This window comes from Mus musculus, chromosome 13, assembly GCF_000001635.26.
Source record: "Mus musculus strain C57BL/6J chromosome 13, GRCm38.p6 C57BL/6J".
Taxonomy (NCBI): domain Eukaryota; kingdom Metazoa; phylum Chordata; class Mammalia; order Rodentia; family Muridae; genus Mus; species Mus musculus.
The window spans coordinates 74391092-74408576 of NC_000079.6; the positions used below are offsets into that span (position 1 = coordinate 74391092).

Consider the following 17485-nt stretch of genomic DNA (forward strand, 5'->3'; position numbering starts at 1 on the left):
ATTTATTCATTTTACCTACTATTTCTGGTTATTGTAGCTTAAAACCATATGCCTACTTATAGATGCTTATTGTAGCATGGAAAATTAACATAATCATCTAGATTTTTCTTGAAGATACTTACTAAACAAACAATAAACCAAAGTCCCACTCTGGCTTCCTGCCCACACGATAATTAGGTATAGTAGTATGACCAATTAACCCTTTCCACCTGACCCCTAAATTCCCTTTTATACCCTATTGGTGAAACAATGAAGTTGACCTGACACACTTCACTGGTCTCAGGAGATCATTCTATAATACAACCATCTCTAGCCTGTCTGCCATGGTTTACTCCTTTTGTCTTCACTGGTGGCTAACAACCACCCAAGGAGAAAGAAGACCCACATTAAGGCTATCGTCCTCAGTGGTTCACTAGGAAAAAAGTTGCTTCCTTTTTCTGAGATTTTTTTGTTCCTGTTGTTATTTACATTTCAAATGTTATCCCCACCACCCAGTTTCCACTCCGCAAACCCCCTATCCCATCCCCCATTGCTTCCATGAGGGTGCTCGCCCACCCAGCCACCCTAGCATTCCCCTATGCTTAGACATCGATCTTCCACAGGACCAACGGCCTCTCCTCCAATTGATGCCTGATAAGCTACATATGGAACTTGGAGCCATGGGTCCCTATATATGTACTCATTGATAGGTGGATTAGCCCCTGGGAGCTCTGGCAGGTCTGCTTGGTTGATATTGTTGTTCTTCCTATGGGGTTGCAAACCCCTTCAGCTCCTTCAGTACTTCCTCCAACTCCTTCATTGGGGTCCCTGTGTTCAGTCAGATATTTGGCTGCAGGCATCCCCATCTGTATTGGTCAGACTTTGGCAGGGCCTCTCAGGGGACTGCTATACCAGGCTCTTGTCAGCAAGCTCTTCTTGGCATCTGCAATGGTGTCTGGGTTTGGTGTCTGTAAATGGGATGGATACCTAGGTGGAGGAGTTTCTGGATGGCCTTTCCTTCAGTCTCTGCTCCACTCTTTGTCCCTCATTTCCTTTAGACAGGAGCAATTCTGTGTTAATATTTTTGAAATGGGTGTATAGCACCATCCCTCAACTGGGGACCTACACTAACTACTGGATATGGAATCTATAGGTTCTATCTCCTCTTTTTGGGGTATTTCAGCTAATGTCATCACTGTTGGGTCTTGGGAACATCTTGCATCCCTAGGATCTGGGACTGTCTAACAGCTACCCCAGTTCCCCATCTCCCAGTGATACACACCTCAGTTCAAATTCTTGACCCTCTTCACTTCTTCCCCCCATCTCCTCCCACAGTGATTCTGCCCCCACTTTCCCTCCCCCTCCTCTCTCCCTTCCAGCTCCCTCCTTCCCTCTCCCTTGATTAGTGATTATTTTGTTTCCTCTTCTAAGTAGGACTGAAGCATCCATACTTTGGTCTTCCTTCTTCTTGGGCTTCATGTGGTCTGTGAGTAGTATCATGGGTATTCTGAGCTTTTTGGATAACATCCACTTATCAGTGAGTACATACCATATGTGTTCTTTTGTGACTGGGTTACCTCACTCAGGAAGATATTTTGTAGTTCCATACATGTGCCTAAGAATTTCATGAAGTTATTGTTTTTAACAGATGAGTAGTACTCTATTGTATAAATGTACCACATTTTCTGTATCCATCCCTCTGTTGAGAGACATCTGGGTTGTTTCCACCTTCTGGATATTATAAATAAGGCTGCTATGGACATAGTGGAGCATGTGTCCTTGTTATATGTTGGAGAATCTTTTGGGATATTCCCAAGAGTGGTTTAGTTGGGTCCTAAGGTAAAACTATTTCCAATTTTCTGGGGAACCACCAGACTGATTTCCAGAGTGGCTGTACCAGCTTGTGATCTCACCAGCAATGGAATGTTCCTCTTTCTCCACATCCTCACCAGCATCTGCTGTCACCTCAGTTTTTGATCTTAGCCATTTGGACTGGTGTGAGGTAGAATCTCAGGGTAGTTTTGATTTGCATTTCCCTGATGACTAAGGATGTTGAACTTTTTGGGGGGGGGGGGGGTTCGAGACAGGGTTTCTCTGTGTAGCCCTGGCTGTCTTGAAACTCACTTTGTAGACCAGGCTGGCCTCGAACTCAGAAATCCACCTGCCTCTGCCTCCCAAGTGCTGGGATTAAAGGCGTGGGCTACCATGCCTGGCTGTGGAACATTTTTTAAAGGTGCTTCTCAGCCATTCGAGATTCCTCAGCTGAGAATTTTTGTTTAGATTTGTACCCCATTTTTTAATAGGGCTATTTGGTTCTCTGGAGTCTGACTTCTTGAGTTCTTTGTATATATTGGATGTTAGCTCTCTATCGGATGAAGGGTTGGTAAAGATCTTTTCCCAATCTATAGGTTGCCCTTTTGTCCTATTGAGTGTCCTTTGCCTTACAGAAGCTTTTTAATTTTATGAGTTCCCATTTGTCTATAGTTTATCTTAGGGCCTGAGCCATTGGTGTTCTGTTCAGGAATTTTTCCACTGTGCTGATGTGTTCAAGGCTCTTTCCCACTTTCTCTTCTATTAGATTCAGTGTATCTGGTTTTATGTGGAGGCCCTTGATCCACCTGGACTTGAGCTTTGTACAAGGAGCTAAGAATGGATCAATTTGCATCTTCTACATACCAACTGTCACTTGAACCAGTATCATTTGTTGAATATGCTGTCTTTTTTTTTTTTTTTTTTTTTTTTTTTTGCACTGGATGGCCTTGGCTTCTTTGTCAAAGATCAGGTGACATAGGTGTGTGGGATTACTTCTGGGTCTTCAATTCTATTCCATTGATTTACCTGTCTGTCTCTGTACCAATACTATGTGGGTTGGTTTTGTTGTTGTTGTTGTTTTTTTTTTTTTTTTTTTTTGTTTTTTTTTTTTAAATCACTGTTGCTTTGTTGTACAGCTTGAGGCCAGGGATGGTGATTCCCCCAGAAGTTCTCTTATTGTTGAGAATAGTTTTCACTATCCTGGGTGTTTTGTTATTCCAGATGAATTTGAAAATTGTTCTTTCTATCTCTGTGAACAACTAAGCTGGAATTTTGATGGGGATTGCATAGAATCTATAGATTGCTTTTGGTAAGGTGACCGTTAATCCTGCCGATCTAAGAGCACAGGGGATCTTTCCATCTTCTGAGGTCTTCTTCTATTTCTTTCTTCAAAGACTTGAAGTTCTTGTCATATAGATCTTTCACTTGCTTGGTTAGAGTCATACCAAAATATTTAATATTATTTGTTACTATCATAAAGGGTGTCATTTCCCTAAATTCTTTCTCAGCCCATTTATTCTTTGAGTAGAGGAAGGCTTCTGATTTGTTTGAGTTAATTCTATATCCAGCCACATTGCTAAAGTTGTTTATCAGTTTTAGGAGTTCTCTGGTGGAATTTTTGGGGTCCCTTAAGTAAAATATTATATCATCTGCAAATAGTGATATCTTGACTTTTTCTTTTCCAATTTGTATCCCTTTTGTTGTTTAACTGCTCTGGTTAGGTCCTTTTTCTGCAATCTTAAATTCTCTGGCTTACAAGTTATAGTTATAGATAAGTGAACTGTTACAAATTCCATTTGGGCATATTCTCTTACCCATTTTTTTCAGGTGATGATTTCATACTGGCCTTCTTGGTTTCTATAGCTAGTTATAGAATATAAACTAGCAAAAAGGTTAAACTTTTTCAAATGGAACACATACTAACGTCATTACATGAGATCATCAGACACAGAGATTCCAGGATAAATGAAGAATGGAAATTCAGATGTCTTAGCTTCTGTAGGCTAAGACCTGGCACCCGATCTCTCATGATGATCAGATGAGAGTAGATTCTTTTTGCCCTAGACTTTACAGCACCAGTCTGGAGACGGACAAGATTTCTTTTCCCACACATTGACTCTGACTCACTGTCAGTCTCAGAAGTCAGATTCTTTCTAGGAATCTCCACAAGAATAAAGCAGTCTCTGGAAGAAACACTTCTTTTATACACTGTGAGATTTCCTGCGGTAATAAAGCAGCATTAACTGACCCTTTGCGTTCTCAGCCTTGCACAGGTTCTCTCTTCACCAGATGCATGGGAACCCTGAGGCAGGATCCATCCACTCTATCTAGCATATGGTTCCTCCCAACATTGTTTTTCTGGGCCGTCACCATCTCCTTATACCATCTTCACCCCTAGGGTGGTCTTCTCAATTGTATATTTCATCCTATGGGCCTACTCTGCATTGTTATTCGGGATGAGCAGTGACACATCTGTTCAAAATTGACAATCCGTGATCCTGTGGCAGGATACTGAACTCACGGGAGTCTTGCATGAATGTGTGGCAGCCTAAGACAATTAGCATGTCTACCTCATGTACCTGTCACTACAGGTCTCCATAAATTTGTCTCCTTGATTGGGAGTGGTCCAGCACATTTGGTTGGAAGGACAAAAATCAAGTGCAGCACAGACTAGAAAGATATGTTCCCTATTAAGAACATTTGTTGAGGTCTCAGAGGATTCACATGACAGCTACAAACCTCTTCAACTCGAATTCAGGTGGAATCTGATGCCTGCTCCTGGCCTCTGTGGGAATTGTATGCTTGAAGTGCACAGACATTCGGGAGGCTAAATACCCATATATATTAAATTTTCTCTTTAAGTATATGTAATTTTAGTTGTTATGTTCCATATTACGGTTTATTGTTATCCACCTTGCCAGTGTAGTTTTTATGTGCAATGCTTCCCAGTGGATACTTCCCTTTTACTTTGCACTCTTGTTTAATTTAAAAAGGTATCAATAGGAATGATAACTTGTAGAGTTTTTGTTTAATGTGTGCAAAGACCTGTCCTGACTCACAGTACTATACAAATTAGACTCAGTGCCCATACTTTTAACCCCAAGCACCTGGAGTTGAAACAGAAATAAAAGTATTTATGAATTCTTCAGGTAGGACACAGTGTGTTTGCAATCTTCCTGGGTCACAGTGTATCTAAAGATAAAGATATAAAGAACAGCATAATTTGCTATTATTTGCCTGGCACCAAACAATAACACTTGCCAGATGGCTTCTCAGTAGGATTCCACAGACTTCCCCAGGTATGTATGCGCTTCAGAATCTGTGGTCCTCTTCTTTTTTCATTATTTTTGGCCTGGACTCTCCTTGAAAATTTAATAGTGATAGTAGTTCTCAAATATCCTAAACATTGTGGTGTTAAATAACATTTTTATACATATCCTAATTTAAACCAAATTGCTCCTATTCTATAAATTCTGTAAGTTTCTTTAACTTAACAGAAGGAGGAAACACTGAAATTATGGTTTAGAGCACATATCATGCCAGTTTCAGTGGAAAGTTAGATAAAGCACCTGAAAGCTGAGAAGTTTCTGATGTGGCAAGAACTTTTATTTGTGCGTGTGTGTCTGTGTGTCTCTGTCTGTCTGTCTGTCTGTGTGTCTGCATGTGAGCATGCATTTGTTGGAAAGTTTTTATATAATCCTTACTTTACATGCTGTGACCGACCAAGGTAAATAAAAGGGATAGATATATTAAAGCCACGGATAATTATATATATGACAGAGTCATTCTCCAGCATTCTCAACAGATCTGCATAGAATCACATATCCCAAAGAGAATATTAGTTCCGATCGGCATTTAAAGTTTTCTTCGAGGCTCCTTTTTATGGAATTCAGGTCCTCTGGTTTGCATGGCCACCACAAATACCTGAGCTACTTTTCTTACCTAATTTGAAGAAATGGTTGTATGGCAATGTGTCTTACATTGCTGTACTTAGCCTTTTCACTTCTTCAGGTTTCTCACAAATCTTGTATTTCCATGAATCCAGCACTGGTGATGCTATGGCAAGATGAATATGAGTGGGTTGGCTCTGTAGTCACCTTTGGGAGGATATCTGTACTTTTAGCTGGTTGTACAATGGATCTCTCCTACATTTTTAAACTGACCACAGTGGTGATATAGAAAGAGCAGCAGTTATGATACCTCAGAGAAGAGTCCTTCTAAGGGGCCAAAACAAAACTAAAGAGATGACAAAGATTTTGACATTCAAAACAGTCATTGAAGACAGCATGCATGGAAGGAGTGTGCTATGCGAGTGGAGTAACATTCACAATACACAAAAGTCAGACTGTTAGGACTATTATAATTTCTATTTAGGATGTAGGTAAGGACCTAATTAGGGCAGTTTTCCCTTATTAAGAATAGGCAAGAATACTATCTTTTAAAAATGTCATGGTTTGTGTTAGATGATAGAAGACTGCCTTTTTTTTTTTTTTTTTTTTTTTTTTCCTTCGTGTATGTTTGGTGGAAACACTTGAAGAATTTTGGCCTAACCAGTATAAATTCAGAATTAGCCAGTGTCTCTCATCTGTTACAACTTATGTGAAATATTAAGGGTAAAATTTTGAAGAGATATTTTAGCATCTGAGTTCGAGGCCAGCCTGGTCTACAAAGTGAGTTCCAGGACAGCCAAGGCTACACAGAGAAACCCTGTCTCGAAACAAAAAAACAAACAAACAAAAAGAACATGATGTGAATAACAAACCATAATCTCATGTGCAGAATCTACACATAAGTAATAAAAGGGAAAAATTTAACAAGCCATGAATTTGTGTTTATTGTTTGGCTGGGATTCCTTTTTCATAATTTTTATTGTCAAATGAAAACTTTGCATATAGATCTTTATTGAATGTATTTTTACTTTGGGCAGAAAGTAAACCAGACATGTCTAGAGCAGAAGAGTACTGAAGGGCATTTTATCTCAGAGGAAAATTAGCTGCAGAAATAACTGACAGTGAGACCCAGCATAGGGTAGCATAAATGTTCTTTGCTGACAGCAGTCTGACTAGCACTTAGCAACTTATCCTTTGGGATCTGTGAATATCAAAGTCTTTGTCTCCTTCATTAGGATGCCAGTTTTGGAGGCCTGTGGCTGGAAAAACTTTTAGGTTCTTTTGAGAAGCCATTAAATAAGTAAGATAGAAGTTGTCAGAATAAGAACAACAACAACAACAACACCCCATTAAGATACAAAATGAATACCTTGTAAGTGTGATGTTTCTTCTTTGTGTAATAGGGATAGTATTGACTCAGTGGGAACATCAAGGATAATGGTGGACACCTAAACCCTACCCCTGAGCCTAACCTCAAACCCTATCCTAACCCTCACCCCTTAATTTCCAAACCAGTCTAACCCTAAGCCTAACAACCCTTATCCCAGTCCTAACCATAACCCTCTAACCCCCTAACTCTAACCCTGCTTACTGTGGGGGATATTTCTTAACTATACCTTTTGAAGTAAGAAACCCTTGCTTAATCTTGATCATTTGAGATGTTAAGATCCACCTTTAGGGGCTGGTGAGATGGCTCAGCGATTAAGAGCGCCGACTGCTCTTCCAAAGGTCCTGAGTTCAAATCCTAGCAACCACATGGTGGCTCACAACCATCCGTAACGAAATCTGATGCTCTCTTCTGGAGTGTCTGAAGACAGCTACAGTGTGCTTACATATAATAAATAAATAAATTAATTAATTAAAAAAACAAAACAAAACAGAAGCTGGGTGCGGGTGGCGGTGGTGCACACCTTAAAAAAAAAAAAGATCCATCTTTAATCTAGGCCATAGATTCTTTTGACAACCTACATATATAAAGAACATTGAACACGGTAGTTCTTTCATTTTGTCTACTTGCCCTACATTTTTTTTAGCAAGATGATTTGTTTATTTGTTTTTTTAAAACTGGCATTAGTAAGTACTTATTGCTTCAGAATTCTGGTAAGTGTTCAAGTTCAGCTGAGATATCAAGCAACATGAATTCAACCAGTCCTTGATTTTTCAGGTTTCCCTTGGCTTTATTGGGGCAGGTAGACCATTGTCCGTGAGACACTCTATTACATCTCCTTTCTAAATACAGAGACGAGGCATGTTTATCTAGAGAACCTGTACTAATCCAACTGTGGTTTTTTTTTTTTTTGTTTTTTTTTTACACCTTGCCACTGAGGAAGATGTGCTGGCTAACAATAGTGCTCCACAGTGTTTGTCATCTCTTTCCAGCTTTTTTTCTCCTTGGGTTGTTTCATAGAATCTGGTGAAAGGAAGACGCAGTTTCCCTGAGCCCAGCATGAAGCCACAAAACAAAACTCTTGTTTCCTAAAATCCTCTTTCATGTTAATAGCCTTAGTACCCTTCCCCTTGTGGTCAGATTGATGCCTCCACTGCACCGGAGTAATGGGCTATGCAAGCTATTCACCTATTATGGAAAGAAGGTAGGTGCTGTGAAGAAAGCTCCGGCAAGGTCTGAAGTCAGGTCCTGGTAAGTGCGGGATCATTGCTCACAGAGGGAGGAGCAGGCAGCTGAATAGCCTGAGCTGGAATGGTGGATTCTTCCCCACAGCTAGGTGGGGTGAGATTTCTCTTGGATGAATCAAATGTAAATGGAGTGCAAATCACTCCTGAGATCTGGAAAAGTCTGGCCCTGAGCTGGAAGCACACTTTAACCTTGGGGTAAGACTCACTGGCCAATCAAGGCCCTCCTGGCGGACCTGCCAGTCAGACAAGGAGGCGGGTTCTTTTAGGAGCCTCGCGGGCAAGTTTGCTTTGGCTGTGCAGGCTCAAGAGGTTCTCTATGTCTTGCTTTGAGCGCTGCTGTTGGGTGCTGTGAGGGGACCTCAAATAAGCTCCGAAGTGAAGACATGGTGAGCGCAGGGTCACTGCCCCCAATGGGGAGGAGCAGGCCGCTGAGCAGTGGGAGCTGGGGTGGTGGGTCCTGCCTGAGGACCTCTGAATAACTTCATTATCATGGCTGATTCTGAATCTGCCCAAAACATTTAGTCCATTTGCTTTCTTGTAGAAACATGGGTGGTTTTTTTTGATTCTGCAGCACTCTGCAGCAAATGTGTCCAAACCCTTTTGTCTTTTATACTATAACTTAAAAAGACAGGTATAGCCGGGCGGTGGTGCGCACGCCTTTAATCCCAGCACTTGGGAGGCAGAGGCAGGCGGATTTCTGAGTTCGAGGCCAGCCTGGTCTGCAAAGTGAGTTCCAGGACAGCCTAATAGGTCTGCTTTCATACGTTACTTTGTTTGTTTGTTTAGTTTTTGTTAATATTTTTCTGTTCAGTTTTAAAAATATTTCTTTACTTTATATGTTTACTATTTTGATTATTATGTTGCAAAGGGTCTTTTTTTTCTTCCCAATATATTTGGTATTTTGGACGCTTCTTGTATGTTACTAGGCATCTTCTTCTTTAGTTTAGAAATTATTAATTACGATTTCATTGAAAGTATTTTCTAGACCTTTGAGCTGATATTCTTCTTTTTCTATTCCAGTCATTTATAGTCTTTGCCTTTCCATATGTTGCAGTGTTCCTGGTTGTTTAGTGCCAGGAAACTTTTAGACTTTACTTTTTTTTTTTTGACCAATATATCCTTTTTTCTATTTATCTTTAATGCCTGAGATTCTCTCTCCCTTTCCTGTTTTGTGGGTGAACCTTGCCTCTGTCATGGCAGTGTACAGCAATTTCAATGGCCTGCTCTTAGGGACTTAGCAATTGCTTAAGTCAGCACCTGCCTCCATCACCTGCTGCTGCTGTCAGGTGTGCTTTATATACATAGACCACCAGCTACAGAAGCTCTCTATTTTTTTGTTTCCTGTCTCTATTCTCTGCACTTGCTCCCTCTCTATTCTCTTTCTCTGCCCTCATGGCTCTCTCTCTGCTCCCAATCTGCCTGTCTGTAGGTCCTCTTCTGTGCCTCCATCCCTCCCCCAGGTTCTCACTCCTCTCCTTTTCCCCCAGACAACCTCTTTTGCATCAGATCTGTAGCATGTTTTGATATCATAGGACCTGCTGTGATAGGATCTCTTGGCTCTGCTGGTGACTTATTTTCCTGCCTTTTATTCATTATGTTCCTATGCTGGTATTGAGGTATCTGGGTCTGAGGTGATGATTGGTCTAGGTACTGGTTTCTAGGTTTGTCTTGTTTGGGTGGGAGTTTTGTTCCTGGGCTACTGTTGGATGTCTGGATTTGCAGAGAGTGTTGGCTGAGTGTTGCCTCTTTTACTGACCTGTTTGGTGGGTATGTGGCTAATGTTGAAAGCTGGGAGAAGAGGCGGGCAGGAAGAGATGATCTTAACACAAGGAGACATAGTCAGGGAGAGGTTAGGCTGCCTCTGGTGTTTAGTACAATGCTAGGGGAAACTGTGAAAATTGCATCTGGGATAACAAATAGTGTGTAAGATCTATGGAAAGCCTGCCTTGTCTCCTGGCAGGTATGACACGTGGTTGTACAGGGAGTGTCTGCCCAAGTGGGGGCTGTGTCACAGGGATGAGGCAGGAAAGGAAGAATTATGTGTGGTATCCATAGGAGGCATGCACAGGGGGAGAGGAAACCTCCACTGATATTCTGTTCCAGTGGTAAGGGCAACTGATATTAGGATCTACAGTAACAGGTAGTGGGGAAGGTCTTTGGACAGAGTACCTAGTCTATTTGCAGGCATGACCTGTGGTTGAATAGGAGTATCTGCCAGTAATAAAAGGCTCAGACACAGAGATGAGTTTGTAAAGCCCAACCAGTTCCATTTCTGAGAGTGCACAAGGTCCAGTTGAGCAAACATCCTATGACACACAACCTCCCCTTACCAACAACCAGTTAAGTACAACAGCAGGGTCAAGCTACATGTAGATAACTAAGACATCCTACAAGAAAAAAAAAGTTAGCTTATCCATCATGGTTGTCAGATGTTTTTGACCCCTTGTTTGGTTCCTGCAGATAAACCAGACATACAGTTTTTAAAATATTGAGTTGCTGAATAGTCTGGAAATTCCCCAATCTTGTTGTAACTACAATACAAACCCAGTACCCCTAGACTCAGTCCCTCAGTTTGGAGCAGATGTGTGGTTGACTGGTGAGAGTCCTTGTTACTGAGTTCATAATAAAGACCTTTGTGTGTTTGCATTGAAATAGGCTCCTTGTTTGTCTTCCAGGCCCCTGTTCTTGACAGCTCTCCCTTCCCCTTACTTATCCCCTCTTCCACCCAGTTCCCTCTCTTCCATTTGCCTCCTATGACTTTTTAACATTTTTTTTTATTTTTATTTTTCGAGACAGGGTATCCTATGACTTTTTCATTCCCCCTTCTGAGTAAGATTCAACCATGTTCATTTGGGCCTTCCTTCTTATTTAGTTTGTCTGGGTCTATGGAGTGTAGTGTAGCTATCCTGTACTTTATGGTTATTATTCCCTTGTGAGTACACACATGCATGTCCTCTTGTATCTGGGTTACCTCACTCAGGATGATGGTGTCTAGTTGTATCCATTTGCCTGCAAAATTCATGATGTTCTTGTCTTTAATGGCTGAAGAGTATTCCATTTTGTAAATGAACCACATTTTCTGTATCCATATTTCAGTGAGAGACATCTGAATGGTTTCCAGTTCCTAGCCATTATAAATAAAATGGCTATGAACTTAGTGGAGCACATGCCCTTGTGGGTATATGCTAAGAAGGTACCCTAAGTGCAACACTTCCTCCTACTATGTCTTATACTAATGGAAGGTGTAGGCAAAGTGTTTCCTAGTCCCAGGAAGGAACTTTAAATGAAACCTGCTGCAACTGTGTTCTAAGACAGGCGAGGTCTATCAACTTAGAAGCCAGACTTGACAGGATCACCCATATTGTGCTGGTTCTGGAAACTGAAAGATTCAAGGTCATGGATTCTTCCTCTATGGTTTCAGTTTAGTACTATTCTACACATCTTTTGTCAGAGTCAGAGCCCCTGTGAAGACTCTGTGACTGGTAATTGAATTAAGATGAGAGGATGAGGCTTGAGTTGCATTTTGTGACTACAAGGTGTTGAGAAACCTATGACATTGAGAAATCTGCCATGGAGAGATGCATACAGGGAGAGGAAGCACCCAAACTGAGAGATGTATAAGAAGGTACAGGAGTAGGGCCATCTAAGCCTTTAGAAACTGAAGTCCAATGTGTTTGAGACAAAGCTTTAGGATTTGGTGTTTACCCTGCTGTATTTCTTGCCTTAGTCCAATCTTCTCTTCCTATGTACACATTCCATTCTCTTGCAATTGTATGTTGGAAAGATATAACTTGCTCTCTGATTTTCCAAGATGTGGCTTTCAAGATATTGCCTTGAGCTGGGCATGGTGGCACACTCTTTTAATCCCAGTACTTGGGAGGCAGAGGCAAGCGGATTTCTGAGTTCAAAGCCAGCCTGGTCTACAAAGTGAGTTCCAGGACAGCCAGGGCTATACAGAAAAAAAAAAAAAAAAAAAAAAAAAAAGATATTGCCTTGAGTGTCAGAAGATACTTTATACATTTGAACATTTTAGGAGCTCGTACAAACTATTAGGATCAATGAAGTTAGACTGAATGCATTTTCATCATAGGATGAACATCAGCCTATAGTGATCAGGGTCAGAATGGAGTAGATCGAAACAAAAAGCTTCCAGATAGGAGGAAGTCTTTGAATGCTTCTCGGTCCTGACTGGCTTTCTTTGTGGAGCTTGTGGAAGCTCTTTAGGAGGAACCTGTCCAGATTCTTGTTCAGGGAGAGTATAATAATATGTATAGACTCAAAATTATTCCATTTCTCTTTCTTTTTCTTTGTTTCTCCAATAATTTATATACTCATTCTCACCCTGATCACTTTATCCACTCTAGGTCCCCTGCCCTCACAGAATCCCTCCCCACAACTCCTCTGTTTCTCCTTGAGAGTGTGTAGGCCACCTGGGTATCCCCACACCGTGGTGCATCAAGTCTCTGCTGGGTGAAGTGTATCCTTTTCCACTGAGGCCAGACATGGCAGCCTTAAGGGAACAGATTAGATTCCAAAGATAGGCAGCAGCTTTAGCACCTCTAACAGTTGTTGAAGGACTCTCATGTAGACTGAGCTGCACATCTACCACATATGTACCCAGGCCCTTAGTCCAGCCTGTGTATGCTATTTAATTGGTGGCTTAGTCTCTGATTGTCCCCAATGGTCCAGGTTGGTTGAGTCTGTTGGTCTTCCTGTGGAGTTCCTATCCTCTTCAGGGCCTTCAAACCTTCCTCCAACTCTTTCATAAGAGTTCCTAAGATCCACTCAATGTTTGACTGTGGTTCTCTGCTTCTGAGTCAGTCAGCTGCTGGGTGGAGCCTCTCAATGGACAATTATATAGCAGAGTATCCTTAATAATGTCATGGAATGGCGCTTGCCCTTGGGATAGGTCTCTAATTGGGTGAGTTTTTCTTGGCCATCCACTCCATCTCTACTCCAGCTTTGCCCCTGCATTTCTTTTAGACAGGACAAATTTTATTCTTTGTGTCTACTGTGTCGTGGTTGAAACTGATCCTTCTGCTTTCTTCTCCTGCTCCCATACATTCAGCATGTGGACTCTGTCCCCAAAACACATAAGATACTGTAGTAGCATTCGTTATTCAATGTTAACCTATTTTTGAAGCCTGGTGGTTTATATTTTTAATTTTATTCTTTTTGTTTTTGCTTTTCAAGACAAAATTTCTCTGTGAAGCCTGTCCTGTCCTGATAGTACTTGTAGAAACCACATAAGCCACCTTATATGTGTTTGTACAATAAGCATATGCTTTTGTGCAGTTCTTCATCCACATCTTTAATTTTGAAATTTGTCCAAATTTATAGGTTATATTCTATTTCTCACGATGGCATAGGTTCGTGACATCAATACTACCCGAGCCTTTAGAGTCATTGGATTGCAGGTGTATGACGTTCTGCCTACCTCTTGTGTTTGTTCTGAAATTTTTGAATAAATAGGAGTATTTTGCCTGTGTGTATGGATATGAATATCATGTGTGACTCATCTTTACTGTTGTCAGAACATGGCTTCATAACTCCTGATCTTGAAGTAATGGGTAGTTTTTGGTCCCATGTATATGCTAGAAATTGACCACCATTATGTGGAAGACCAGCAAGAGCTTTCCACTGCTGAGCTATCTCTCCTGTCCTATGTTGCTTATTTATGATCAACATTTATATTACTAGTATTTTCATCTGTCCATTTGTAACTGTTTAAACATGCATTCCCTGTTAGTAAAATTTTATTAATGTTGCAGTTTAAACTGGTGTACTTCATATTTCTGCAAGATAAATACAGAACTGCAGTGAATGTATTATTCTTTGTAGGAACTTCAGTAAAAAACTGTGAGGTTTTGTTTGTTTGTTTGTATGTTTCCATGGTTGATATTTTCAGGGAAGTGAGAATCTTAATATGTAACTTTTGCTGTCCTGGAACATGTTGCATAGACCATGCTAGCATCCAGCTCCATGACATACACCTGCCTGTGTCTCTGGGATTAATGACATGAGCAAAAACACCCAGTTTGTCTATCACTTACGTAGTTAGTAGTTGTTCATACAATTTCTCAGATGTGTGATCAGTACTACTGATCTGTTTGCCCCTGCATCTCTCTCTCTTACTTGGCATTTCTCTTGCAAGGCTATATCCTATTCAAAGGGTTCAGAAGCAACACAGGTGAACCTTATCATTCAAATTCCTTCTAAAATGACATGGTGATTAGATTACAGCTTCTGTGTCGGGAAATAAGTGGAGGAAGCACCAGAATTATATCAATATATTGTCAGGGAAGCATCCATTTACTTTTCAGTGATGTCAGTATCATGCTTTGTATTGTACACATGTATGGGATATTTTAGGATGCAGTGACTTGTGATGATGTGCGTGTGAACTTCACTGAGGAAGAGTGCGATTTGCTGGATCCTTCCCAGAAGTCTCTACAAAGATGTGATGCTGGAGACCTACTGGAAGCTCACTACTATAAGTAAGACTGTGAATTCTCTTTTCCTTTCCTAAATAAGGAAATAAATGTTTCTTGGTTATTAATGATATTTTGTTATTTCAGTAGAGAACAAGGAAAATTGAGATGAAAAATGAGGTTCAATACTGGGAAAATTCACAGTAGCTTGAATTTTGCCTAATTTCCAAAACCATGTCACTCATTTTCTGGTATTGTGTTTTAGGCTACAATTGGGAAGACCATCATATTGAAGAACATTGTCAAAGTTCTAGAAGACATGGAAGGTAATTCTCATGTGCAAGCTGATACAAATATGCCTCTGAGGAAATTTTAATATATTCTGGAAGCTCTAAAGATAAGCAAGAATGTAACGTATCAGTCCTTTTAAGTGTGGCTATGATTAGAATATTCTCACAGATCCATGTACCTCAATGTCATTTACCTGATTTGTGTTTACAAGGCGTTCCTCTAGGAAAGAGGGCAAGGTAACAATCAATACCTTAAGAGATAACTTTAGGAGCAGCGCCTTGGAGGTCCCGTGGATCTGTGTCTTGCTTCAACAGTGTTTGAACGGAACAGACCCGGGGATTCCCACTGTACTCGCTTCCAGCCGCCTTTACAAGTCTCTCCAGTCGCAGCCTCCGGGACCATCTCCTCGCTGCCTTCGGCTCCTAGGACCAGTCTGCACCGTCTCTTCGCGGTTAGCTCCTACTCCGGATCAGCCATGACCTCTCAGATTCGTCAGAATTATTCCACCGAGGTGGAAGCTGCCGTGAACCGCCTGGTCAACTTGCACCTGCGGGCCTCCTACACCTACCTCTCTCTGGGCTTCTTTTTTGATCGGGATGACGTGGCTCTGGAGGGCGTAGGCCACTTCTTCCGCGAATTGGCCGAGGAGAAGCGCGAGGGCGCGGAGCGTCTCCTCGAGTTTCAGAACGATCGCGGGGGCCGTGCACTCTTCCAGGATGTGCAGAAGCCATCTCAAGATGAATGGGGTAAAACCCAGGAGGCCATGGAAGCTGCCTTGGCCATGGAGAAGAACCTGAATCAGGCCCTCTTGGATCTGCATGCCCTGGGTTCTGCCCGCGCGGACCCTCATCTCTGTGACTTCCTGGAAAGCCACTATCTGGATAAGGAGGTGAAACTCATCAAGAAGATGGGCAACCATCTGACCAACCTCCGCAGGGTGGCAGGGCCACAACCAGCGCAGACTGGCGCGCCCCAGGGATCTCTGGGCGAGTATCTCTTTGAGCGCCTCACTCTCAAGCACGACTAGGAGGCCTCTGTGCCTTCCAAGGGGCTCCCCCCTCTGCTCTGCACCAGCCCGCCCTGGGACCTCCACCTGAATGAACCTCTCAAGCCACTAGGCAGCTTTGTAACCGCCCTGGAGCCTCTGTCAAGTCTTGGACCAAGTAAAAATAAAGCTTTTTGAGACAGCAAAAAAAACAAAAAAACAAAAAAAAAAAAAAAAAAAAAAAAAGAGATAACTTTATTTATTTGTAGCTCCATTAGAGCTATGCTGTGGAACTACCAATCTGTATAGTCTCATGATATTTAGAAGTTGCACATTGAATAGTGATAAGTATATATCCAAAACCTTTTAATAAACAAATAGTCCATGGTAAAGTTGGTAATACTCATATTCTTGCAGACTCATTGCTAAATTTATTGAGAGGTCAGTTTATGAGAGTCAAGATTGTTGTTGTGGAAAAACCTTAATCCACATATCTAAAAGGAACAAAAATTCAAATTTTGTGAATGCAATGTGGAAACCTTTCATTTGTTATTCTTCTTCTAATGGGTATATCAAGTGTCACAATGGGTAAAAGCCTTGTGAGCATAGGGATGTTGAAAGAAGCAAAGAACATCTTTCTGTTTCAGAACAATTAGAAGTTATATAGTTTTCTGCCTTTGGTAGACTATCTGAATATGATAGAAGTTTGCAAATTAATTGGTTTTCTGACTTTAGTGAAAACATACCAAAGTCATACTGCAGAAAATCCCTATGGCTAATGGAAATTTGGAAATTCTTCTGTTTGTCCTGGTTCACAGTGCAAATGTGGTGTGATTCACACTACAGGAAAAATTATGAGTAAAATCAATGTTTTAAAGCTCTCAGTTGTTTCATTTTTCTTCAGATATATGAAATACATCATATAGAAATCTCATATAGAAAAAGGATGTTATAAATGTGAGTCATGTAATAATACTCTTACCATCACAGCATTTTCTTTCATTTTTTCTTTGTTAGATATTTTCTTTACTTACATTTCAAATGTTATCCCCTTTTCTAGTTCCCCCCCAAAAAATTCCCTATCACCTCCTCCCTCCCCCTACTCCCCAACCCACCCACTCCCATTCCTGGTCCTGGCATTCTGCTATACTGGGCATAGAACCTTCACAGGACCTAGAGTCTCTCCTCCCATTAATGACCGACTAGGCCATCCTATGCTACATATGCAGCTAGAGCCACAAGTTCCGCCATGTGTTTTCTTTGATTGGTGGTTTAGTTCCAAGGAGCTCTGGGGGTACTGGTTCATATTGGGGCTTCAGACCCCTTCAGCTCCTTGTGTACTTTCTCTAGCTCTTTCATTGGGGACCTTGTGCTCTGTCCAGTAGATGATTGTGAGCACCCACTTCTGTATTTGCCAGGCACTGGCAGAACCCCTCAGGAGACAGCTATATCAGGCTCCTGTC

General features: G+C 41.3%; 1 non-coding gene and 1 pseudogene across 1 annotated transcript; both read left to right on the top strand.

The window, feature by feature from the left end:
• Ftl1-ps1 (ferritin light polypeptide 1, pseudogene 1) lies at positions 15306-16234 on the top strand (annotated as a pseudogene).
• Positions 15974-16082, top strand: Mir692-3 (microRNA 692-3). Its single transcript, NR_035409.1, has one exon. It is a non-coding gene; the product is annotated as a microRNA 692-3 (primary transcript).